Raw genomic sequence first — 25,497 nt, forward strand, 5'->3', positions numbered from 1 at the left:
TCGTTGTGTGAACCGCTTGTCCTTGTTCATTAGTCCTTGTGACTCGTTGTGTGAACCAGTTTTCCTTGTTCATTAGTCTATGTGACTCGTTGTGTGAACCCTTTCTCCTTGTTCATTAGTCCTTGTGACTCGTTGTGTGAACAATTTTTCCTTGTTTTCGTTGTGTGAACTATTTGTCCTTGTTCATTAGTCCTTGTGACTCGTTGTGTAAACCATTTATCCTTGTTCTTTAGTCCTTGTGACTCATTATGTGAACCAGTTGTCCTTGTTCATTAGTCCATGTGACTCATTGTGTGAACCCTTTCTCCTTGTTCATAAGTCCATGTGACTCGTTGTGTGAACCATTTCTCCTTGTTCATTAGTCCTTGTGACTCGTTGTGTGAACAAATTTTCCTTGTTTATTAGTCCTTATAACTCGTTGTGTAAACCATTTATCCTTGTCTTTGTGACTCGTTGTGTAAACCATTTATCCCTGTTCTTTAGTCCTTGTGACTCGTTGTGTGGACCGCTTGTCCTTGTTCATAAGTCCTTGTGACTCGTTGTGTGTACCGCTTGTCCTTGTTCATTAGTCCTTGTGACTCGTTGTGTGAACCAGTTGTCCTTGTTCATTTGTCCATGTGACTCGTTGTGTAAACCATTTATCCTTGTCTTTGTGACTCATTGTGTAAACCATTTATCCTTGTTCTTTAGTCCTTGTGACTCGTTGTGTGAACTGCTTGTCCTTGTTCATTAGTCCTTGTGACTCGTTGTGTGAACCAGTTGTCCTTGTTCATTAGTCCATGTGACTCGTTGTGTGAACCCTTTCTCCTTGTTCATTAGTCCATGTGACTCGTTGTGTGAACCATTTCTCCTTGTTCATTAGTCCTTGTGACTCGTTGTGTGAACAATTTTTCCTTGTTTATTAGTCCTTGTGACTCGTTGTGTAAACCATATATCCTTGTCTTTGTGACTCGTTGTGTAAACCATTTATCCTTTTTCTTTAGTCCTTGTGACTCGTTGTGTGGACCGCTTGCCCTTGTTCATTAGTCCTTGTGACTCGTTGTGTGAACCGCTTGTCCTTGTTCATTAGTCCTTGTGACTCGTTGTGTGAACCAGTTTTCCTTGTTCATTAGTCCATGTGACTCGTTGTGTGAACCCTTTCTCCTTGTTCATTAGTCCTTTTGACTCGTTGTGTGAACAATTTGTCCTTGTTCACTAGTCCTTGTGACTCGTTGTGTGAACAATTTTTCCTTGTTTTCGTTGTGTGAACCATTTGTCCTTGTTCATTAGTCCTTGTGACTCGTTGTGTGAACAGCTTGTCCTTGTTCATTAGTCCTTGTGACTCGTTGTGTGAACCGCTTGTCCTTCTTCATTAGTCCTTGTGACTCGTTGTGTGAACCAGTTGTCCTTGTTCATTAGTCTATGTGACTCGTTGTGTGAACCCTTTCTCCTTGTTCATTAGTCCTTGTGACTCGTTGTGTGAACAATTTGTCCTTGTTCATTAGTCCTTGTGACTCCTTATGTGAATAATTTTTCCTTGTTTTCGTTGTGCGAACCATTTGTCCTTGATCATTAGTCCTTGTGACTCAGTGTGTAAACCATTTATCCTTATCTTTGTGACTCATTGTGTAAAACATTTGTCCTTGTTCTTTAGTCCATGTTACTCGTTGTGTCAACCCTTTCTCCTTGTTCATTAGACCATATGACTCGTTTTTCTTGTTTGTTAGTCCTTGTGACTCTTTGTGTAAACCATTTATCCTTGTCTTTGTGACTCATTGTGTAAACCATTTATCCTTGTTCTTTAGTCCTTGTGACTCGTTGTGTGAACCGCTTGTCCTTGTTCATTAGTCCTTGTGACTCGTTGTGTGAACCAATTGTCCTTGTTCATTAGTCAATGTGACTCATTGTGTGAACCCTTTCTCCTTGTTCATTAGTCCATTTGACTCGTTGTGTGAACCATTTCTCCTTGTTAATTAGTCCTTGTGACTCGTTGTGTTAACAAATTTTCCTTGTTTATTAGTCCATGTGACTCGTTGTGTAAACCATTTATCCTTTTCTTTGTGAATCGTTGTGTAAACCATTTATCCTTGTTCTTTAGTCCTTGTGACTCATTGTGTGAACCAGTTGTCCTTGTTCATTAGTCCATGTGACTCGTTGTGTGAACCCTTTCTCTTTGTTCATTAGTCCATATGACTCGTTGTGTGAACCATTTCTCCTTGTTCATTAGTCCTTGTGACTCGTTGTGTGAACAAATTTTCCTTGTTTATTAGTCCTTGTAACTCGTTGTGTAAACCATTTATCCTTGTCTTTGTGACTCGTTGTGTAAACCATTTATCCCTGTTCTTTAGTCCTTGTGACTAGTTGTGTGGACCGCTTGTCCTTGTTCATTAGTCCTTGTGACTCGTTGTTTGAACCGCTTGTCCTTGTTCATTAGTCCTTGTGACTCGTTGTGTGAACCAGTTGTCCATGTTCATTAGTCTATGTGACTCGTTGTGTGAACCCTTTCACCTTGTTCATTAGCCCTTGTGACTCGTTGTGTTAACAAATTTTCCTTGTTCATTAGTCCATGTGACTCGTTGTGTAAACCATTTATCCTTGTCTTTGTGACTCGTTGTGTAAACCATTTATCCTTGTTCTTTAGTCCTTGTGACTTGTTGTGTGAACCGCTTGTCCTTGTTCATTAGTCCTTGTGACTCGTTGTGTGAACCAGTTGTCCTTGTTCATTAGTCCATGTGACTCGTTGTGTGAACCCTTTCACCTTGTTCATTAGTCCATGTGACTCGTTGTGTGAATCATTTCTACTTGTTCATTAGTCTTTGTGACTCGTTGTGTGAACAAATTTTCCTTGTTTATTAGTCCTTGTGACTCGTTGTCTAAACCATTTATCCTTGTTCTTTAGTCCTTGTGACTCGTTGTGTGGACCGCTTGTCCTTGTTCATTAGTCCTTGTGACTCGTTGTGTGGACAAATTTTCCTTGTTTATTAGTCCTTGTGACTCGTTTTGTAAACCATTTATCCTTGTCTTTGTGACTCGTTGTGTAAACCATTTATCCTTGTTCTTTAGTCCTTGTGACTCGTTTTGTGGACCGCTTGTCCTTGTTCATTAGTCCTTGTGACTCGTTGTGTGAATCGCTTGTCCTTGTTCATTAGTCCTTGTGACTCTTTAAGTGAACCAGTTGTCCTTGTTCATTATTCCATGTGACTCGTTGTGTGAACCCTTTCTCCTTGTTCATTAGTCCTTGTGACTCGTTGTGTGAACCCTTTCTCCTTGTTCATTAGTCCTTGTGACTCGTTGTGTGAACCCTTTCTCCTTGTTCATTATTCCATGTGACTCGTTGTGTGAACCCTTTCTCCTTGTTCATTAGTCTTTGTGACTCGTTGTGTGAACAATTTGTCCTTGTTCATTAGTCCTTGTGACACGTTGTGTGAACCATTTTTCCTTGTCTTTGTGACTCGTTGGGTAAAGCATTTGTCCGTGTTCTTTAGTCCTTGTGACTCGTTGTGTGAACCATTTGTCCTTGTTCATTAGTCCTTGTGACTCGTTGTGTGAACCAGTTGTCCTTGTTCATTAGTCCATGTTACTCATTGTGTCAACCCTTTCTCCCTGTTCATTAGTCCATATAACTCGTTGTGTGAACCATTTCTCCTTGTTCATTAGTTCTTGTGACTCGTTGTGTGAAAAAAATTTTCTTGTTTGTTAGTCCTTGTGACTCTTTGTGTAGACCATTTATCTTTGTCTTTGTGACTCATTGTGTAAACCATTTATCCTTGTTCTTTAGTCCTTCTGACTCGTTGTGTGAACCGCTTGTCCTTGTTCATTAGTCCTTGTGACTCGTTGTGTGAACCAACTGTCCTTGTTCATTAGTCAATGTGACTCATTGTGTGAACCCTTTCTACTTGTTCATTAGTCCATTTGACTCGTTGTGTGAACCATTTCTCCTTGTTAATTAGTCCTTGTGACTCTTTGTGTTAACAAATTTTCCTTGTTTATTAGTCCATATGACTCGTTGTGTAAACCATTTATCCTTGTCTTTGTGACTCGTTGTGTAAACCATTTATCCTTGTTCTTTAGTCCTTGTGACTCATTGTATGAACCAGTTGTCCTTCTTCATTAGTCCATGTGACTCGTTGTGTGAACCCTTTCTCTTTGTTCATTAGTCCTTGTGACTCGTTGTGTGAATCGCTTGTCCTTGTTCATTAGTCCTTGTGACTCTTTACTCGTGAACCAGTTGTCCTTGTTCATTATTCCATGTGACTCGTTGTGTGAACCCTTTCTCCTTGTTCATTAGTCCTTGTGACTCGTTGTGTGAACAATTTGTCCTTGTTCATTAGTCCTTGTGACACGTTGTGTGAACCATTTTTCCTTGTTTTCGTTGTGCGAACCATTTCTCCTTGTTCATTAGTCCTTGTGACTCGTTGTGTGAACCATTTGTCCTTGTTCATTAGTCCTTGTGACTCGTTGTGTGAACCAGTTGTCCTTGTTCATTAGTCCATGTTACTCGTTGTGTCAACCCTTTCTCCTTGTTCATTAGTCCATATAACTCGTTGTGTGAACCATTTCTCCTTGTTCATTAGTTCTTGTGACTCGTTGTGTGAAAATTTTTTTCTTGTTTGTTAGTCCTTGTGACTCTTTGTGTAGACCATTTATCCTTGTCTTTGTGACTCATTGTGTAAACCATTTATCCTTGTTCTTTAGTCCTTCTGACTCGTTGTGTGAACCGCTTGTCCTTGTTCATTAGTCCTTGTGACTCGTTGTGTGAACCAACTGTCCTTGTTCATTAGTCAATGTGACTCATTGTGTGAACCCTTTCTCCTTGTTCATTAGTCCATTTGACTCGTTGTGTGAACCATTTCTCCTTGTTAATTAGTCCTTGTGACTCTTTGTGTTAACAAATTTTCCTTGTTTATTAGTCCATGTGACTCGTTGTGTAAACCATTTATCCTTGTCTTTGTGACTCGTTGTTTAAACCATTTATCCTTGTTCTTTAGTCCTTGTGACTCATTGTATGAACCAGTTGTCCTTGTTCATTAGTCCATGTGACTCGTTGTGTGAACCCTTTCTCTTTGTTCATTAGTCCATGTGACTCGTTGTGTGAACCCTTTCTCTTTGTTCATTAGTCCATGTGACTCGTTGTGTGAACCATTTCTCCTTGTTCATTAGTCCTGGTGACTCGTTGTGTGAACAAATTTTCCTTGTTTATTAGTCCTTGTGACTCGTTGTGTAAACCATTTATCCTTGTCTTTGTGACTCTTTGTGTAAACCATTTATCCTTGTTCTTTAGTCCTTGTGACTCGTTGTGTGGACCGCTTGTCCTTGTTCATTAGTCCTTGTGACTCGTTGTGTGAACAAATTTTCCTTGTTTATTAGTCCTTGTGACTCGTTTTGTAAACCATTTATCCTTGTCTTTGTGACTCGTTGTGTAAACCATTTATCCTTGTTCTTTAGTCCTTGTGACTCGTTGTGTGGACCGCTTGTCCTTGTTCATTAGTCCTTGTGACTCGTTGTGTGAATCGCTTGTCCTTGTTCATTAGTCCATGTGACTCGTTGTGTGAACCCTTTCTCCTTGTTCATTAGTCTTTGTGACTCGTTGTGTGAACAATTTGTCCTTGTTCATTAGTCCTTGTGACACGTTGTGTGAACCATTTTTCCTTGTCTTTGTGACTCGTTGTGTAAAGTATTTGTCCGTGTTCTTTAGTCCTTGTGCATCGTTGTGTGAACCATTTGTTCTTGTTCATTAGTCCTTGTGACTCGTTGTGTGAACCAGTTGTCCTTGTTCATTAGTCCATGTTACTCGTTGTGTCAACCCTTTCTCCTTGTTCATTAGTCCATATAACTCGTTGTGTGAACCATTTCTCCTTGTTCATTAGTTCTTGTGACTCGTTGTGTGAAAAATTTTTTCTTGTTTGTTAGTCCTTGTGACTCTTTGTGTAGACCATTTATCTTTGTCTTTGTGACTCATTGTGTAAACCATTTATCTTTGTTCTTTAGTCCTTCTGACTCGTTGTGTGAACCGCTTGTCCTTGTTCATTAGTCCTTGTGACTCGTTGTGTGAACCAATTGTCCTTGTTCATTAGTCAATGTGACTCATTGTGTGAACCCTTTCTCCTTGTTCATTAGTCCATTTGACTCGTTGTGTGAACCATTTCTCCTTGTTAATTAGTCCTTGTGACTCTTTGTGTTAACAAATTTTCCTTGTTTATTAGTCCATGTGACTCGTTGTGTAAACCATTTATCCTTGTCTTTGTGACTCGTTGTTTAAACCATTTATCCTTGTTCTTTAGTCCTTGTGACTCATTGTATGAACCAGTTGTCCTTGTTCATTAGTCCATGTGACTCGTTGTGTGAACCCTTTCTCTTTGTTCATTAGTCCATGTGACTCGTTGTGTGAACCCTTTCTCTTTGTTCATTAGTCCATGTGACTCGTTGTGTGAACCATTTCTCCTTGTTCATTAGTCCTGGTGACTCGTTGTGTGAACAAATTTTCCTTGTTTATTAGTCCTTGTGACTCGTTGTGTAAACCATTTATCCTTGTCTTTGTGACTCGTTGTGTAAACCATTTATCCTTGTTCTTTAGTCCTTGTGACTCGTTGTGTGGACCGCTTGTCCTTGTTCATTAGTCCTTGTGACTCGTTGTGTGAACAAATTTTCCTTGTTTATTAGTCCTTGTGACTCGTTTTGTAAACCATTTATCCTTGTCTTTGTGACTCGTTGTGTAAACCATTTATCCTTGTTCTTTAGTCCTTGTGAGTCGTTGTGTGGACCGCTTGTCCTTGTTCATTAGTCCTTGTGACTCGTTGTGTGAATCGCTTGTCCTTGTTCATTAGTCCATGTGACTCGTTGTGTGAACCCTTTCTCCTTGTTCATTAGTCTTTGTGACTCGTTGTGTGAACAATTTGTCCTTGTTCATTAGTCCTTGTGACACGTTGTGTGAACCATTTTTCCTTGTCTTTGTGACTCGTTGTGTAAAGTATTTGTCCGTGTTCTTTAGTCCTTGTGCATCGTTGTGTGAACCATTTGTTCTTGTTCATTAGTCCTTGTGACTCGTTGTGTGAACCAGTTGTCCTTGTTCATTAGTCCATGTTACTCGTTGTGTCAACCCTTTCTCCTTGTTCATTAGTCCATATAACTCGTTGTGTGAACCATTTCTCCTTGTTCATTAGTTCTTGTGACTCGTTGTGTGAAAAATTTTTTCTTGTTTGTTAGTCCTTGTGACTCTTTGTGTAGACCATTTATCTTTGTCTTTGTGACTCATTGTGTAAACCATTTATCTTTGTTCTTTAGTCCTTCTGACTCGTTGTGTGAACCGCTTGTCCTTGTTCATTAGTCCTTGTGACTCGTTGTGTGAACCAATTGTCCTTGTTCATTAGTCAATGTGACTCATTGTGTGAACCCTTTCTCCTTGTTCATTAGTCCATTTGACTCGTTGTGTGAACCATTTCTCCTTGTTAATTAGTCCTTGTGACTCGTTGTGTTAACAAATTTTCCTTGTTTATTAGTCCATGTGACTCGTTGTGTAAACCATTTATCCTTTTCTTTGTGAATCGTTGTGTAAACCATTTATCCTTGTTCTTTAGTCCTTGTGACTCATTGTGTGAACCAGTTGTCCTTGTTCATTAGTCCATGTGACTCGTTGTGTGAACCCTTTCTCTTTGTTCATTAGTCCATATGACTCGTTGTGTGAACCATTTCTCCTTGTTCATTAGTCCTTGTGACTCGTTGTGTGAACAAATTTTCCTTGTTTATTAGTCCTTGTAACTCGTTGTGTAAACCATTTATCCTTGTCTTTGTGACTCGTTGTGTAAACCATTTATCCCTGTTCTTTAGTCCTTGTGACTAGTTGTGTGGACCGCTTGTCCTTGTTCATTAGTCCTTGTGACTCGTTGTTTGAACCGCTTGTCCTTGTTCATTAGTCCTTGTGACTCGTTGTGTGAACCAGTTGTCCATGTTCATTAGTCTATGTGACTCGTTGTGTGAACCCTTTCACCTTGTTCATTAGCCCTTGTGACTCGTTGTGTTAACAAATTTTCCTTGTTCATTAGTCCATGTGACTCGTTGTGTAAACCATTTATCCTTGTCTTTGTGACTCGTTGTGTAAACCATTTATCCTTGTTCTTTAGTCCTTGTGACTTGTTGTGTGAACCGCTTGTCCTTGTTCATTAGTCCTTGTGACTCGTTGTGTGAACCAGTTGTCCTTGTTCATTAGTCCATGTGACTCGTTGTGTGAACCCTTTCACCTTGTTCATTAGTCCATGTGACTCGTTGTTTGAATCATTTCTACTTGTTCATTAGTCTTTGTGACTCGTTGTGTGAACAAATTTTCCTTGTTTATTAGTCCTTGTGACTCGTTGTCTAAACCATTTATCCTTGTTCTTTAGTCCTTGTGACTCGTTGTGTGGACCGCTTGTCCTTGTTCATTAGTCCTTGTGACTCGTTGTGTGGACAAATTTTCCTTGTTTATTAGTCCTTGTGACTCGTTTTGTAAACCATTTATCCTTGTCTTTGTGACTCGTTGTGTAAACCATTTATCCTTGTTCTTTAGTCCTTGTGACTCGTTTTGTGGACCGCTTGTCCTTGTTCATTAGTCCTTGTGACTCGTTGTGTGAATCGCTTGTCCTTGTTCATTAGTCCTTGTGACTCTTTCTGTGAACCAGTTGTCCTTGTTCATTATTCCATGTGACTCGTTGTGTGAACCCTTTCTCCTTGTTCATTAGTCCTTGTGACTCGTTGTGTGAACCCTTTCTCCTTGTTCATTAGTCCTTGTGACTCGTTGTGTGAACCCTTTCTCCTTGTTCATTATTCCATGTGACTCGTTGTGTGAACCCTTTCTCCTTGTTCATTAGTCTTTGTGACTCGTTGTGTGAACAATTTGTCCTTGTTCATTAGTCCTTGTGACACGTTGTGTGAACCATTTTTCCTTGTCTTTGTGACTCGTTGGGTAAAGCATTTGTCCGTGTTCTTTAGTCCTTGTGACTCGTTGTGTGAACCATTTGTCCTTGTTCATTAGTCCTTGTGACTCGTTGCGTGAACCAGTTGTCCTTGTTCATTAGTCCATGTTACTCGTTGTGTCAACCCTTTCTCCCTGTTCATTAGTCCATATAACTCGTTGTGTGAACCATTTCTCCTTGTTCATTAGTTCTTGTGACTCGTTGTGTGAAAAAAATTTTCTTGTTTGTTAGTCCTTGTGACTCTTTGTGTAGACCATTTATCTTTGTCTTTGTGACTCATTGTGTAAACCATTTATCCTTGTTCTTTAGTCCTTCTGACTCGTTGTGTGAACCGCTTGTCCTTGTTCATTAGTCCTTGTGACTCGTTGTGTGAACCAACTGTCCTTGTTCATTAGTCAATGTGACTCATTGTGTGAACCCTTTCTACTTGTTCATTAGTCCATTTGACTCGTTGTGTGAACCATTTCTCCTTGTTAATTAGTCCTTGTGACTCTTTGTGTTAACAAATTTTCCTTGTTTATTAGTCCATATGACTCGTTGTGTAAACCATTTATCCTTGTCTTTGTGACTCGTTGTGTAAACCATTTATCCTTGTTCTTTAGTCCTTGTGACTCATTGTATGAACCAGTTGTCCTTCTTCATTAGTCCATGTGACTCGTTGTGTGAACCCTTTCTCTTTGTTCATTAGTCCTTGTGACTCGTTGTGTGAATCGCTTGTCCTTGTTCATTAGTCCTTGTGACTCTTTCTGTGAACCAGTTGTCCTTGTTCATTATTCCATGTGACTCGTTGTGTGAACCCTTTCTCCTTGTTCATTAGTCCTTGTGACTCGTTGTGTGAACAATTTGTCCTTGTTCATTAGTCCTTGTGACACGTTGTGTGAACCATTTTTCCTTGTTTTCGTTGTGCGAACCATTTCTCCTTGTTCATTAGTCCTTGTGACTCGTTGTGTGAACCATTTGTCCTTGTTCATTAGTCCTTGTGACTCGTTGTGTGAACCAGTTGTCCTTGTTCATTAGTCCATGTTACTCGTTGTGTCAACCCTTTCTCCTTGTTCATTAGTCCATATAACTCGTTGTGTGAACCATTTCTCCTTGTTCATTAGTTCTTGTGACTCGTTGTGTGAAAATTTTTTTCTTGTTTGTTAGTCCTTGTGACTCTTTGTGTAGACCATTTATCCTTGTCTTTGTGACTCATTGTGTAAACCATTTATCCTTGTTCTTTAGTCCTTCTGACTCGTTGTGTGAACCGCTTGTCCTTGTTCATTAGTCCTTGTGACTCGTTGTGTGAACCAACTGTCCTTGTTCATTAGTCAATGTGACTCATTGTGTGAACCCTTTCTCCTTGTTCATTAGTCCATTTGACTCGTTGTGTGAACCATTTCTCCTTGTTAATTAGTCCTTGTGACTCTTTGTGTTAACAAATTTTCCTTGTTTATTAGTCCATGTGACTCGTTGTGTAAACCATTTATCCTTGTCTTTGTGACTCGTTGTTTAAACCATTTATCCTTGTTCTTTAGTCCTTGTGACTCATTGTATGAACCAGTTGTCCTTGTTCATTAGTCCATGTGACTCGTTGTGTGAACCCTTTCTCTTTGTTCATTAGTCCATGTGACTCGTTGTGTGAACCCTATCTCTTTGTTCATTAGTCCATGTGACTCGTTGTGTGAACCATTTCTCCTTGTTCATTAGTCCTGGTGACTCGTTGTGTGAACAAATTTTCCTTGTTTATTAGTCCTTGTGACTCGTTGTGTAAACCATTTATCCTTGTCTTTGTGACTCGTTGTGTAAACCATTTATCCTTGTTCTTTAGTCCTTGTGACTCGTTGTGTGGACCGCTTGTCCTTGTTCATTAGTCCTTGTGACTCGTTGTGTGAACAAATTTTCCTTGTTTATTAGTCCTTGTGACTCGTTTTGTAAACCATTTATCCTTGTCTTTGTGACTCGTTGTGTAAACCATTTATCCTTGTTCTTTAGTCCTTGTGACTCGTTGTGTGGACCGCTTGTCCTTGTTCATTAGTCCTTGTGACTCGTTGTGTGAATCGCTTGTCCTTGTTCATTAGTCCATGTGACTCGTTGTGTGAACCCTTTCTCCTTGTTCATTAGTCTTTGTGACTCGTTGTGTGAACAATTTGTCCTTGTTCATTAGTCCTTGTGACACGTTGTGTGAACCATTTTTCCTTGTCTTTGTGACTCGTTGTGTAAAGTATTTGTCCGTGTTCTTTAGTCCTTGTGCATCGTTGTGTGAACCATTTGTTCTTGTTCATTAGTCCTTGTGACTCGTTGTGTGAACCAGTTGTCCTTGTTCATTAGTCCATGTTACTCGTTGTGTCAACCCTTTCTCCTTGTTCATTAGTCCATATAACTCGTTGTGTGAACCATTTCTCCTTGTTCATTAGTTCTTGTGACTCGTTGTGTGAAAAAATTTTTCTTGTTTGTTAGTCCTTGTGACTCTTTGTGTAGACCATTTATCTTTGTCTTTGTGACTCATTGTGTAAACCATTTATCTTTGTTCTTTAGTCCTTCTGACTCGTTGTGTGAACCGCTTGTCCTTGTTCATTAGTCCTTGTGACTCGTTGTGTGAACCAATTGTCCTTGTTCATTAGTCAATGTGACTCATTGTGTGAACCCTTTCTCCTTGTTCATTAGTCCATTTGACTCGTTGTGTGAACCATTTCTCCTTGTTAATTAGTCCTTGTGACTCTTTGTGTTAACAAATTTTCCTTGTTTATTAGTCCATGTGACTCGTTGTGTAAACCATTTATCCTTGTCTTTGTGACTCGTTGTGTAAACCATTTATCCTTGTTCTTTAGTCCTTGTGACTCATTGTGTGAACCAGTTGTCCTTGTTCATTAGTCCATGTGACTCGTTGTGTGAACTCTTTCTCCTTGTTCATTAGTCCATGTGACTTGTTGTGTGAACCATTTCTCCTTATTCATTAGTCCTTGTGACTCGTTGTGTGAACAAATTTTCCTTGTTTATTAGTCCTTGTGACTCGTTGTGTAAACTGTTTATCCTTGTCTTTGTGACTCGTTGTGTAAACCATTTATCCTTGTTCTTTAGTCCTTGTCACTCGTTGTGTGAACCGCTTGTCCTTGTTCATTAGTTCTTGTGACTCGTTTTGTGAACCGCTTTTCCTTGTTCATTAGTCCTTGTGACTCGTTGTGTGAACCAGTTGTCCTTGTTCATTAGTCCATGTGACTCGTTGTGTGAACCCTTTCTCCTTGTTTATTAGTCCTTGTGACTCGTTGTGTGAACAATTTGTCCTTGTTCATTAGTCCTTGTGACTCGTTGTGTGAATAATTTTTCCTTGTTTTCGTTGTGTGAACTATTTGTCCTTGTTCATTAGTCCTTGTGACTCGTTGTGTAAACCATTTATCCTTGTCTTTGTGACTCGTTGTGTAAACCATTTATCCTTGTTCTTTAGTCCTTGTGACTCATTATGTGAACCAGTTGTCCTTGTTCATTAGTCCATGTGACTCATTGTGTGAACCCTTTCTCCTTGTTCATTAGTCCTTGTGACTCGTTGTGTGAACAAATTTTCCTTGTTTATTAGTCCTTGTAACTCGTTGTGTAAACCATTTATCCTTGTCTCTGTCACTCGTTGTGTAAACCATTTATCCCTGTTCTTTAGTCCTTGTGACTCGTTGTGTGGACCGCTTGTCCTTGTTCATTAGTCCTTGTGACTCGTTGTGTGAACCGCTTGTCCTTGTTCATTAGTCCTTGTGACTCGTTGTGTGAACCAGTTGTCCTTGTTCATTAGTCCATGTGACTCGTTGTGTGAACCCTTTCTCCTTGTTCATTAGCCCTTGTGACTCGTTGTGTTAACAAATTTTCCTTGTTCATTAGTCCATGTGACCCGTTGTGTAAACCATTTATCCTTGTCTTTGTGACTCATTGTGTAAACCATTTATCCTTGTTCTTTCGTCCTTGTGACTCGTTGTGTGAACCGCTTGTCCTTGTTCATTAGTCCTTGTGAGTTGTGACTCGTTGTGTGAACCAGTTGTCCTTGTTCATTAGTCCATGTGACTCGTTGTGTGAACCCTTTCTCCTTGTTCATTAGTCCATGTGACTCGTTGTGTGAACCATTTATCCTTGTTCATTAGTCCTTGTGACTCGTTGTGTGAACAAATTTTCCTTGTTTATTAGTCCTTGTGACTCGTTGTGTAAACCATATATCCTTGTCTTTGTGACTCGTTGTGTAAACCATTTATCCTTTTTCTTTAGTCCTTGTGACTCGTTGTGTGGACCGCTTGCCCTTGTTCATTAGTCCTTGTGACTCGTTGTGTGAACCGCTTGTCCTTGTTCATTAGTCCTTGTGACTCGTTGTGTGAACCAGTTTTCCTTGTTCATTAGTCCATGTGACTCGTTGTGTGAACCCTTTCTCCTTGTTCATTAGTCCTTGTGACTCGTTGTGTGAACAATTTGTCCTTGTTCACTAGTCCTTGTGACTCGTTGTGTGAACAATTTTTCCTTGTTTTCGTTGTGTGAACCATTTGTCCTTGTTCATTAGTCCTTGTGACTCGTTGTGTGAACAGCTTGTCCTTGTTCATTAGTCCTTGTGACTCGTTGTGTGAACCGCTTGTCCTTCTTCATTAGTCCTTGTGACTCGTTGTGTGAACCAGTTGTCCTTGTTCATTAGTCTATGTGACTCGTTGTGTGAACCCTTTCTCCTTGTTCATTAGTCCTTGTGACTCGTTGCGTGAACAATTTGTCCTTTTTCATTAGTCCTTGTGACTCCTTGTGTGAATAATTTTTCCTTGTTTTCGTTGTGCGAACCATTTGTCCTTGTTCATTAGTCCTTGTGACTCGTTGTGTAAACCATTTATCCTTGTCTTTGTGACTCATTGTGTAAAACATTTGTCCTTATTCTTTAGTCCATGTTACTCGTTGTGTCAACCCTTTCTCCTTGTTCATTAGTCCATATGACTCGTTGTGTGAACCATTTCTCCTTGTTCATTAATTCTTGTGACTCGTTGTGTGAACAAATTTTTCTTGTTTGTTAGTCCTTGTGACTCTTTGTGTAAACCATTTATCCTTGTCTTTGTGACTCATTGTGTAAACCATTTATCCTTGTTCTTTAGTCCTTGTGACTCGTTGTGTGAACCGCTTGTCCTTGTTCATTAGTCCTTGTGACTCGTTGTGTGAACAAATTGTCCTTGTTCATTAGTCAATGTGACTCATTGTGTGAACCCTTTCTCCTTGTTCATTAATCCATTTGACTCGTTGTGTGAACCATTTCTCCTTGTTAATTAGTCCTTGTGACTCGTTGTGTTAACAAATTTTCCTTGTTTATTAGTCCATGTGACTCGTTGTGTAAACCATTTATCCTTTTCTTTGTGACTCGTTGTGTAAACCATTTATCCTTGTTCTTTAGTCCTTGTGACTCATTGTGTGAACCAGTTGTCCTTGTTCATTAGTCCATGTGACTCGTTGTGTGAACCCTTTCTCTTTGTTCATTAGTCCATGTGACTCGTTGTGTGAACCCTTTCTCTATGTTCATTAGTCCATATGACTCGTTGTGTGAACCATTTCTCCTTGTTCATTAGTCCTTGTGACTCGTTGTGTGAACAAATTTTCCTTGTTTATTAGTCCTTGTGACTCGTTGTGTAAACCATTTATCCTTGTCTTTGTGACTCGTTTTGTAAACCATTTATCCTTGTTCTTTAGTCCTTGTGATTCGTTATGTGGACCGCTTGTCCTTGTTCATTAGTCCTTGTGATCCGTTGTGTGAACCGCTTGTCCTTGTTTATTAGTCCTTGTGACTCGTTGTGTGAACCAGTTGTCCATGTTCATTAGTCTATGTGACTCGTTGTGTGAACCCTTTCACCTTGTTCATTAGCCCTTGTGACTCGTTGTGTTAACAAATTTTCCTTGTTCATTAGTCCATGTGACTCGTTGTGTAAACCATTTATCCTTGTCTTTGTGACTCGTTGTGTAAACCATTTATCCTTGTTCTTTAGTCCTTGTGACTTGTTGTGTGAACCGCTTGTCCTTGTTCATTAGTCCTTGTGACTCGTTGTGTGAACCAGTTGTCCTTGTTCATTAGTCCATGTGACTCGTTGTGTGAACCCTTTCACCTTGTTCATTAGTCCATGTGACTCGTTGTGTAAACCATTTATCCTTGTTAATTAGGCTTTGTGACTCGTTGTGTGAACAAATTTTCCTTGTTTATTAGTCCTTGTGACTCGTTGTGTAAACCATTTATCATTGTTCTTTAGTCCTTGTGACTCGTTGTGTGGACCGCTTGTCCTTGTTCATTAGTACTTGTGAGTCGTTGTGTGAACAAATTTTCCTTGTTTATTAGTCCTTGTGACTCGTTTTGTAAACCATTTATCCTTGTCTTTGTGACTCGTTGTGTAAACCATTTATCCTTGTTCATTAGTCCTTGTGACTCGTTGTGTGGACCGCTTGTCCTTGTTCATTAGTCCTTGTGACTCGTTGTGTGAATCGCTTGTCCTTGTTCATTAGTCCTTGTGACTCTTTCTGTGAACCAGTTGTCCTTGTTCATTATTCCATGTGACTCGTTGTGTGAACCCTTTCTCCTTGTTCATTAGTCCTTTTGACTCCTTGTGTGAACAATTTGTCCTTGTTCATTAGTCCTTGTGACACGTTGTGTGAACCATTTTTCCTTGTTTTCGTTGTGCGAACCATTTCTCCTTGTTCATTAGTCCTTGTGACTCGTTGTGTAAACCATTTATCCTTGTCTTTGTGACTCGTTGTGTAAAGCATTTGTCCGTGTTCTTTAGTCCTTGTGACTCGTTGTGTGAACCATTTGTCCTTGTTCATTAGTCCTTGAGACTCGTTGTGTGAACCAGTTGTCCTTGTTCATTAGTCCATGTTACTCGTTGTGTCAACCCTTTCTCCTTGTTCATTAGTCCATATAACTAGTTGTGTGAACCATTTCTCCTTGTTCATTAGTTCTTGTGACTCGTTGTGTGAAAAAATTTTTCTTGTTTGTTAGTCCTTGTGACTCTTTGTGTAGACCATTTATCCTTGTCTTTGTGACTCATTGTGTAAACCATTTATCCTTGTTCTTTAGTCCTTCTGACTCGTTGTGTGAACCGCTTGCCCTTGTTCATTAGTCCTTGTGACTCGTTGTGTGAACCAATTGTCCTTGTTCATTAGTCAATGTGACTCATTGTGTGAACCCTTTCTCCTTGTTCATTAGTCCATTTGACTCGTTGTATGAACCATTTCTCCTTGTTAATTAGTCCTTGTGACTCTTTGTGTTAACAAATTTTCCTTGTTTATTAGTCCATGTGACTCGTTGTGTAAACCATTTATCCTTGTCTTTGTGACTCGTTGTGTAAACCATTTATCCTTGTTCTTTAGTCCTTATGACTCATTGTGTGAACCAGTTGTCCTTGTTCATTAGTCCATGTGACTCGTTGTGTGAACCCTTTCTCCTTGTTCATTAGTCCATGTGACTTGTTGTGTGAACCATTTCTCCTTGTTCATTAGTCCTTGTGACTCGTTGTGTGAACAAATTTTCCTTGTTTATTAGTCCTTGTGACTCTTTGTGTAAACCATTTATCCTTGTTCTTTAGTCCTTGTCACTCGTTGTGTGAACCGCTTGTCCTTGTTCATTAGTTCTTGTGACTCGTTTTGTGAACCGCTTGTCCTTGTTCATTAGTCCTTGTGACTCGTTGTGTGAACCAGTTGTCCTTGTTCATTAGTCCATGTGACTCGTTGTGTGAACCCTTTCTCCTTGTTTATTAGTCCTTGTGACTCGTTGTGTGAACAACTTGTCCTTGTTCGTTAGTCCTTGTGACTCGTTGTGTGAATAATTTTTCCTTGTTTTCGTTGTGTGAACTATTTCTCCTTGTTCATTAGTCCTTGTGACTCGTTGTGTAAACCATTTATCCTTGTCTATGTGACTCGTTGTGTAAACCATTTATCCTTGTTCTTTAGTCCTTGTGACTCATTATGTGAACCAGTTGTCCTTGTTCATTAGTCCATGTGACTCATTGTGTGAACCCTTTCTCCTTGTTCATTAGTCCATGTGACTCGTTGTGTGAACCATTTCTCCTTGTTCATTAGTCCTTGTGACTCGTTGTGTGAACAAATTTTCCTTGTTTATTAGTCCTTGTAACCCGTTGTGTAAACCATTTATCCTTGTCTTTGTGACTCGTTGTGTAAACCATTTATCCCTGTTCTTTAGTCCTTGTGACTCGTTGTGTGGACCGCTTGTCCTTGTTCATTAGTCCTTGTGACTCGTTGTGTGAACCGCTTGTCCTTGTTCATTAGTCCTTGTGACTCGTTGTGTGAACCAGTTGTCCTTGTTCATTAGTCCATGTGACTCGTTGTGTGAACCCTTTCTCCTTGTTCATTAGCCCTTGTGACTCGTTGTGTTAACAAATTTTCCTTGTTCATTAGTCCATGTGACTCGTTGTGTAAACCATTTATCCTTGTCTTTGTGACTCATTGTGATGTAAAACAGTATGGTAAAACGAGAATGAACAGATTGTTGAACTGTTCGTTTGAGTTTTTTAATTCTGTGATTGTGTATGTCGTGATAATTAGTAAATTTGCAGCGGAAATTGATTTGTTTGGACTGAATATTTCGTGATTAAGGATGTAACCGGATAGTATGGTGAATTCCTAGTCCTAACCTCGCAAGGTGTCAAACGCAGATTCACGCAATCAACCTCGCAAGGAAGATCTAAAGATTAAGCTCGCAAACCTAATCAGAATAATGCTCACAAATGTAAACAATTTTATTGCTGGAAATTCGATGATGTTTCTCTGGTCATACACGGCCTAATATACTCCTAAACGAGGTCACAATTCGACCCAAACCCTAGCTTGGAAATTAAGCTATCTTTCCCTTTCCTAAACTAACTAGGAAAATTATTCCCCTTTCCTAAACTAACTAGGAAAGTAATTAAAATACTAAAAACTAGAATACAATCAGATTTAGGGTATTCTAATTTGACTAGGATTAGGAAAATCTAGCTTTCCTAACTTTATTAGAAATAGTAATTAACTAACTTATTATTCCTACACGATTTAGGAAACCGTGTATCCTAATCATCCTAGGAGCCGTGATATGCAGCCCCCATGCCTTCCCATTTTAGCATCAACACATTACTCGATCCAAGCTCAAATCCTTTTACTAGTTGAGTTACATTTCGACTAATAAGGATCTCATTTGCTTGTTCCGAACATGCTCCTGCATCATTCTCTCCTTCTTTTTGAGAATTTGCCCTCAAATCCTCGTCTTCTAGATACGGTGATAGGTCGCCTACATTGAATGTCGCGCTCACCCCACCATATTCACTCGGCAACTCCAGCTTGTATGCGTTAGAACCATAACATTCGAGGATCTTGAATGGACCATCTGCTCGCGGCATCAACTTATTCTTCCTTTTGGACGGAAATCGTTCCTTTCTCAAATGTAACCACACAAGATCACCTTCCTTGAAAACAGGCTGCTTTCGATGTTTATTAGCCTTCTCTTTGTATTTAGCATTTGCCTTCTCAATTTGAGCTCGATCTTGTTCACATACTCGGAGAAATGCAGCTTGTCTTTCTTTGGCTTCAAAACTTAACACATCTTTCTTTGGAATGGGCACTAAATCGATTGGCAGGTATGGATTGTTAGGTTCATATACCTATTATTAGACTCCTCTAATAGTGAACTAATTAACTTGTTAATTATTTGTTCTTTAGATCTAGTGCATGCATAACAAAATGAAAGATTTATAAGAAAACAATGTCCCTTACATTGTAAATTTCGGTTTATGGGCACAAGTAAGGTCTCCTACCTTCACTTGTTCTTGAGCTATGATGAGTATTAGGACGATCCTCCAAAGACCTCAAGTGTAGAAGTCACTCCTCTTGATTGCACCCAAGATTATCCCTTATCCCCACTAAATAATATTTGCTAGATACTTGTTTAGTAGTTTACCTTAAAATTGATTACTAATACTCATATATTACACTAATAATATTAGTAATCTTTATGAACAAATTGAATCAAAACTCATATTTTGATAGAGAGAAAACTATGAACATGTGTGAGGTTTTGCATGTTGTATTTTTGGAGAGTGTGAGAGAGGTTGAAAAGAGAACAAAAGCTCTTCACTCTTGTGAGTGAGCCGGCCCCTAGGCCTTAATAAGAGCATTTTTATGTTCTCAAAACTTACTTCCCCTATGCTCATCAAAAGAGCAAATTTCTCTTCTCAAAAACTCACTACCCAATGCACATGTTGGAGTGAATTATAAAAGAACAAAAGGCTCCTCTTACCCACTTGATGATGCGGCCCTTTTGCTCTTAATATGGTCCATATTTGTCTTATAATATTTGTCCCACAAATGCTTATAAGTCTTATGTTTAATTATCTCACATAATTAAATATTAATTTGATCATACAACAATTATGACACAAATTAATAAACATATATTCACTCAACTTATTGAGTAATATTTTATCATTATATCAACATATAATGGGTCCCATAATAGCTAGTTAGTTAAATTCACAACCTCTTGTAAATGTAAATAACTAATTACCTCTACCTCGAAACTTTATAAAACCTCAACATAATTTAGTGAATTAACATATTAATCCACTAAATATGATCTTATTTAATCACATTATAATAAGATACATATTTCCTCTCATAAATATAAATTGTTCATATTTAAGGAATTAATCAACTTGTATCAACATACAATTAATTAACTTTATAGATAAGGGCATCATCCTTTAGGTGTGACCTTAAGGGATCAATCGACCACCACCGTCCCACGACAGTAACGTCAAACTCTAGCAAGCCAATCGTTACCGATTAATGTTGATCAGTTGACTATATAATTGAATCATCCCTTATGTATTCTTTATATGAGATTTAATTATGATATTAAATCATGTGATCGCACTATTGTTGAGGACACATTTCCCAACAATCTCCCACTTGTCCTCGACAAGTGTGCGTCACCAATTCTCTTGTCCTATTACAATCTCCCACTCAATGTAAGGTGTCTTGCAGGTCGTACTTACATTTGATCATATCTTGAGTGGTTTTCTCGATCTGGAGATTAACTGTCTGACCGGAATTATCTATCATAGATGCTTTCCGAGCGTGGCCACGCATTTCCAGTTAACTACTCCTCGAGTGGCCTTGAGATTTCAAACAACCCTGACAAGGGGTGGACAATTCCTATCGCCCTATTCCCTTCGTTCAGCCACAGTCCATCATAACCCAAAATATACCCAGTTTGACCTCGTTTAAGAAATCGTAGAGTATAAATCAAAGCTAATCAGAACTTGTGCCAACTTGGGCGAATAGTCTCTAGTCAAAAGAATTGACTCATAAGAATACTATAGTAGCTCTTGCCACGACCAGGCTTTATGAATTACCAGAACTCTATAAGCGGTCACTGCCCGACAGATTGTCCCATACAGTCTGCCTATGTGATCGACTAGTCATCCCATATGACTCTATGGCACTTGAACTTGCCATCAATCGCATCACACTCTAGTCACTTCGAGACGTCACCTCATATAAGTAACTAGGGGCCAATACCATGTCAATCCAGTTCACTTTAATGGGGTTCAATTTGTCTCTACAACCCATTCGGATACGACAAAGTAGCGGGTGAGATAAAACTCAAACGATAAATGTGATTATCACATATGAATAGTCAATACACTATTACTACTTCATATTCTATAATCTTTAGTGTATTATTAACACTAATTAAAATGCAATACAAGCTTGGCAAGTGGATATACCCGATATCCATATATTCCAACTTTATTAATTGCTATTTCCTTTCATTCAATGTCATCTCTTATGACATGAATTTCTCTAAGTATATGTCTAGACTTCATACTAGACCTGAGCTCTTTAACTTGAAAGAAGCTCCCACTGTTATCGCATAACTTGTGATAAAGTCATTTGTTGAGGGATTCACCCTTAATCCCTATGTTGACCATTTTATCACAATTTACTTAGATTCCTTTTGTAGTATTTGCAATGAGCGAAATTTAAAACACCTTTCTTAGTTTCTTTCTCCTTTGTCAATAAGACATCCTAGGATTTCAACAAATCCGTTTTGGTTTGGAAACTAAAGTTTGTGTATCCCATCAGCACCTAACTTAGTTTATCATCCAAACATGTGAACGACTCCTTCCCTAATTCTTCTCAAGAATCTCAAGGATGTTCTATAAGGCTCTCACAAACCATATCATGGGAATTATCTTGTTATTGACTTATTATGCCCTAGGCATATTTTTCATCACAGCACATGCGTCTGTTGGCATACATAATCGTTCTAATGGCGGAAACATTAGCAATCGATTTCATGTAATCAACAACTTAATGGGTTCAGTGAACGACTATGATTCCATCATAGTAATTCCACTTTCATCATCATGAATAAGCCATTCAACCTTGTTGATGTTACAACAGATACGAAAGATCTTATCCTCATAAGACTCTCAACTCTATGCCAATATACTCTCACATAGATTCGGTAATCTAACGTATATTGCACCCTTTCCTAGTCTCCCAATCACTCTTGCCAGAAGAGAGCATTGGTACATTATTCTCAATAATTAATATGTCATCAACATATAAGACATGGAAAAACAATTCTAGCTCCCACTTAACTTCATGTATATCATGATTCTTCAATCATGTGAATGAAACAATTCACTATAATCACATGAATGAAAAGTATAATCCTTTAATGCTAGCTTAAAACCAACTTGTGATCACTTAAGATAGCTACGCATAATATGATAGGATTCTTAGATCTTCATCTAAGGTTTTGTGTTTCAAACACTTCCTTCTCTAAATTCCCATTTTAGAAAAGCGAATTTTTATTTGCCATTCTTCATGAAATGCGGCAATTCCTAACACTATTGATCTTGATTAACATCTTCATGTAAATCTTATGCATTTGAGTACTCTGGAGCTCTATTTACTTTTGAGGAGACCCGCGCCTTAAAGCAAATCTACTCTAGAGTTACAATTTTTGGATTGTAATGCTTCGGCTCGTATGTAACAAGGTCATGATACTATCACTTTCACAAAGTAATGTTTTAACAATAAGACATGTGCGATAAACTCCCACTGAACTATGCTCTCATACTATCTTCATAGATAATAGTTCAATAACAACTCCCACTCTATAATTCTATTACTTTCACAAAGTAACATTTCAACTATAAGAGATGTTTGTGATATACAATTTTCTCCCACTCTATCTCTCGAAAATACATCTATCTTCTTGAGAGATAGCCTTGTGAGTCACAAACATATATTTTTGACGGAGTATTAGTGTTTATCTAGACTATGTATTAGCTTTCAAAGGGCCAACCTAACATGGCAGCTAGATAATATACGAGTCTTATCCATGTCATCTGTTTAATAGACTCTCTATTCTAGGTATCTCATGGTTGACCATCCAATTAGAATTACTTGTCCGTTTTGGATTGCAAATTCCCAAAATTGAGTTCATCAACTCAAACCGACTCATATTAGTTTGATCTTATGGGTAGTGACGCTAGGTCATAATCCATCTTTAATAAATCAAATTTATTACTTAGATCTTTGCCACTACGATTAGGTCGTAATGCTTAGAACTTTATTCTATTGGTTCTCTACGTCATTTTAGAAATTTCTCAAATCTCTCAAATGGTTCACCTTTTATTAGATTAAGTAAATATACCCTTATCTACTTGAATCATTGGTAAAAGTGACGAAGTAGTCATAAATTCCCCTTGCGGTGATGCTTATTAGAACACATACATCGGCATGTATTAGTCTCAACAATCACTTGCTTGTGTCCCTTTACCACTAAAGGAAGTGCAAATTATATTGCAAAGGAGATAAGATTCGCATATTCCATATGATTGAAAATCAAATGGTCCAATAATTCTAGTCAACACTAGCGTTTAATGCGTTTCTCATGTACGTAACCAAATTGAAAAATCAAATGTACAAATCATTTGGATTACTAGTTATGAGTCTTTTGGATCGTATTATGTAGATATCTTTACATGAGTTGGAACTGTCTAAAACTTGTGTATCATAAAGATAAGTGACATGGCTCACATCCATGTCTATTTTCAACAAAATACAACAATTGTCTTTGATGACAAAATATAGATCCTTTCATGTCTCACATGGAAATAATGTTTTAGACTAAGTGGGAACATAATAACAATTATGTAAATCATAACTCAAAGCTATTTGCTAAAACAAGCATATAAATTTCTCATGAAGTGGCGGCTACCTGAGCTCCATTTCATTGTCGGCGATCCACATCACCCTTGTTTAGCTTCTCCACATTTCCAAGTCCCACTTGGAGTAATGAATCCAACTTGATATCTTCTAAATACTTGGGGCAAATATGCTTCCATTGGCCCATGACATTTAAATAATGATATTCATGGTAGGATTGGATACCCATCTTGCTTTTGTGGTAGTCTCACTATCAACTTCCAATTCACAATCGGATTTGGGTTTCTTACCTTTCTTTGCTTTTCCTTTATTAATACCAATAATTTGTTCATTTGCAAGGACATTCTTGCTAGAACTCCCACTTAATTTGATATTACTCCTTGTTTCATCAAACAAGGATATCTTGGAATCTGTGAGATTCCCCTCATATGATCCTCTTACCTGAGAGGTAGGCATGAGTATGGAGTGGGAGGTGTAGAAGTAGTAAAAAGACAAAGATTCCCATCTTCACCAATGCTAAAGCGTAGTACTCTAATCGGGTCGTTGATATACGAGAAGCATTTTTCATTGAATGATTGGAGCCATGAATTAACGGTGATTGGTGTAGGAGTATTAGATGAAATTGGAGTTGCCATTGCAATTGTGAAAACAAATTTGACTACAAAATAGGAAATGAAGGAATTAATTATCATCTATCGTTTTAATAATACTCGTAAATTTATCTACAAGTATTGCATTTATATAGTGACCTCCACCCAACTATATAAATGATTCCGAGATCCAAATTCATATCAACTCGGGCACGGTGAGCCGATTCATCCCTTATTAATATAACTCGGTGGATTAACTCTTTAATCGATTCTACTTTTAGAACTCTCGGTCGATAAAAATTACTCTAATTCTCATCTTTAGCCCGGAACACATGCGACTACGGTCAACAATACTTCCGTTGAGCTCAATCCAAATTTCGATGTAATAACTTTTTACTACCCCACTTCGCCAACGTAACAAGGTTTGTATTACGGTGAAGCCGGATTAACTCCCTTGCGAAATTGGTACTTCATGAGTTTCTACTATTTGGTAAGGCTTTATCTCAATTATTATATGTGAGAGGTCTTGTCAATTTATTATCTATCACGTTTTAAGTGAACTAAAGCTGTGAACTACGATAATTATAATTGACACGGTCGATGATTCGATATGATATGCATGTGTTGTTATGGCGATTTGGCAATGCATGCAACATATTAAAGAAATGCAAAGCAATAAATAAAATTCCTAGTATGGCCTTCCTAAAATAGAAAATCAAATAATCTATTACATATTCGGAAACCAACTCCTTTGGTCCCTTGAATCTTCAAATGGCACGCCTCCCAAGACACCGTCTTTGTCGGATCACCCTTCCGAATGGCACCGTCTTTGAAGATGCTCCATAATTACAAATAATAATAAAAATACAAAGCTATTCCTATTATACATTTGTAAAATGGAAAAACTACTGAAAATAAAATAAAAGTGATTCGAGATCACATTAAATTACAACCGTATCAATATTCCCTTTCATTACGGGTAATATTGATTAAAACTAAGGCCATACTAAGATAAAAATTACATAATTCAAAATTATATAAATAAAATACATTCAACAATTGAAATATGCAGCATTATAATATGTACCTATCATGCAAAATGATATGCCAAATCGCCCTATTTAACTTATGTCGACATATAACCCGGTTTTCATGGAAATACGTGATAATAACCTTTTAAAATCACTAATTAACACTTAAATCACATCTAAGCTCAAGTTAATTATCCTAACACATTTTAGGACTCAAAATTCAGTCAACACTAAATTTTTGACAATAATTCAACTTGATTTAAGTTTATGCTCATTTTTGACCTTAAAATCATTATTTATATGAAATAAATCCAAATTAATTCATAAAAGTTTCAAAATTTGAATTTTAAATTTTTGAACATTCTGGAATAATTCCATGACCCTCATAATGTCAAAAATATGGTTAAAATTTTCGAATTAAGTTTGAGAAAATATAGTTGCATTTTATCGGTTTTATCTCATAAAATACATAAAGTATCCGAAAATTAAACCAATAATTTTTACAACTTTAGATCTGATTAGTGGGATATTTATGCAACTTAAAATAATTTTCTCAAGCCATGCAATATGTTTTAGCTAATTTTTGCTAAAATAGTCACTATTTATGCCATTTTTACTCAAAAATCCATAAATCATGCTAAAGAAGATATTTAAATCTAGAAATTTACATACTCCCTGTAAATCTTGCATGTGACATCATATTAAAAGATCATGGCTTAATTCGAAATTTAACTAATTTTAACCATTTTACCT

Source organism: Silene latifolia, chromosome 9, assembly GCF_048544455.1.
Source record: "Silene latifolia isolate original U9 population chromosome 9, ASM4854445v1, whole genome shotgun sequence".
NCBI lineage: Eukaryota > Viridiplantae > Streptophyta > Magnoliopsida > Caryophyllales > Caryophyllaceae > Silene > Silene latifolia.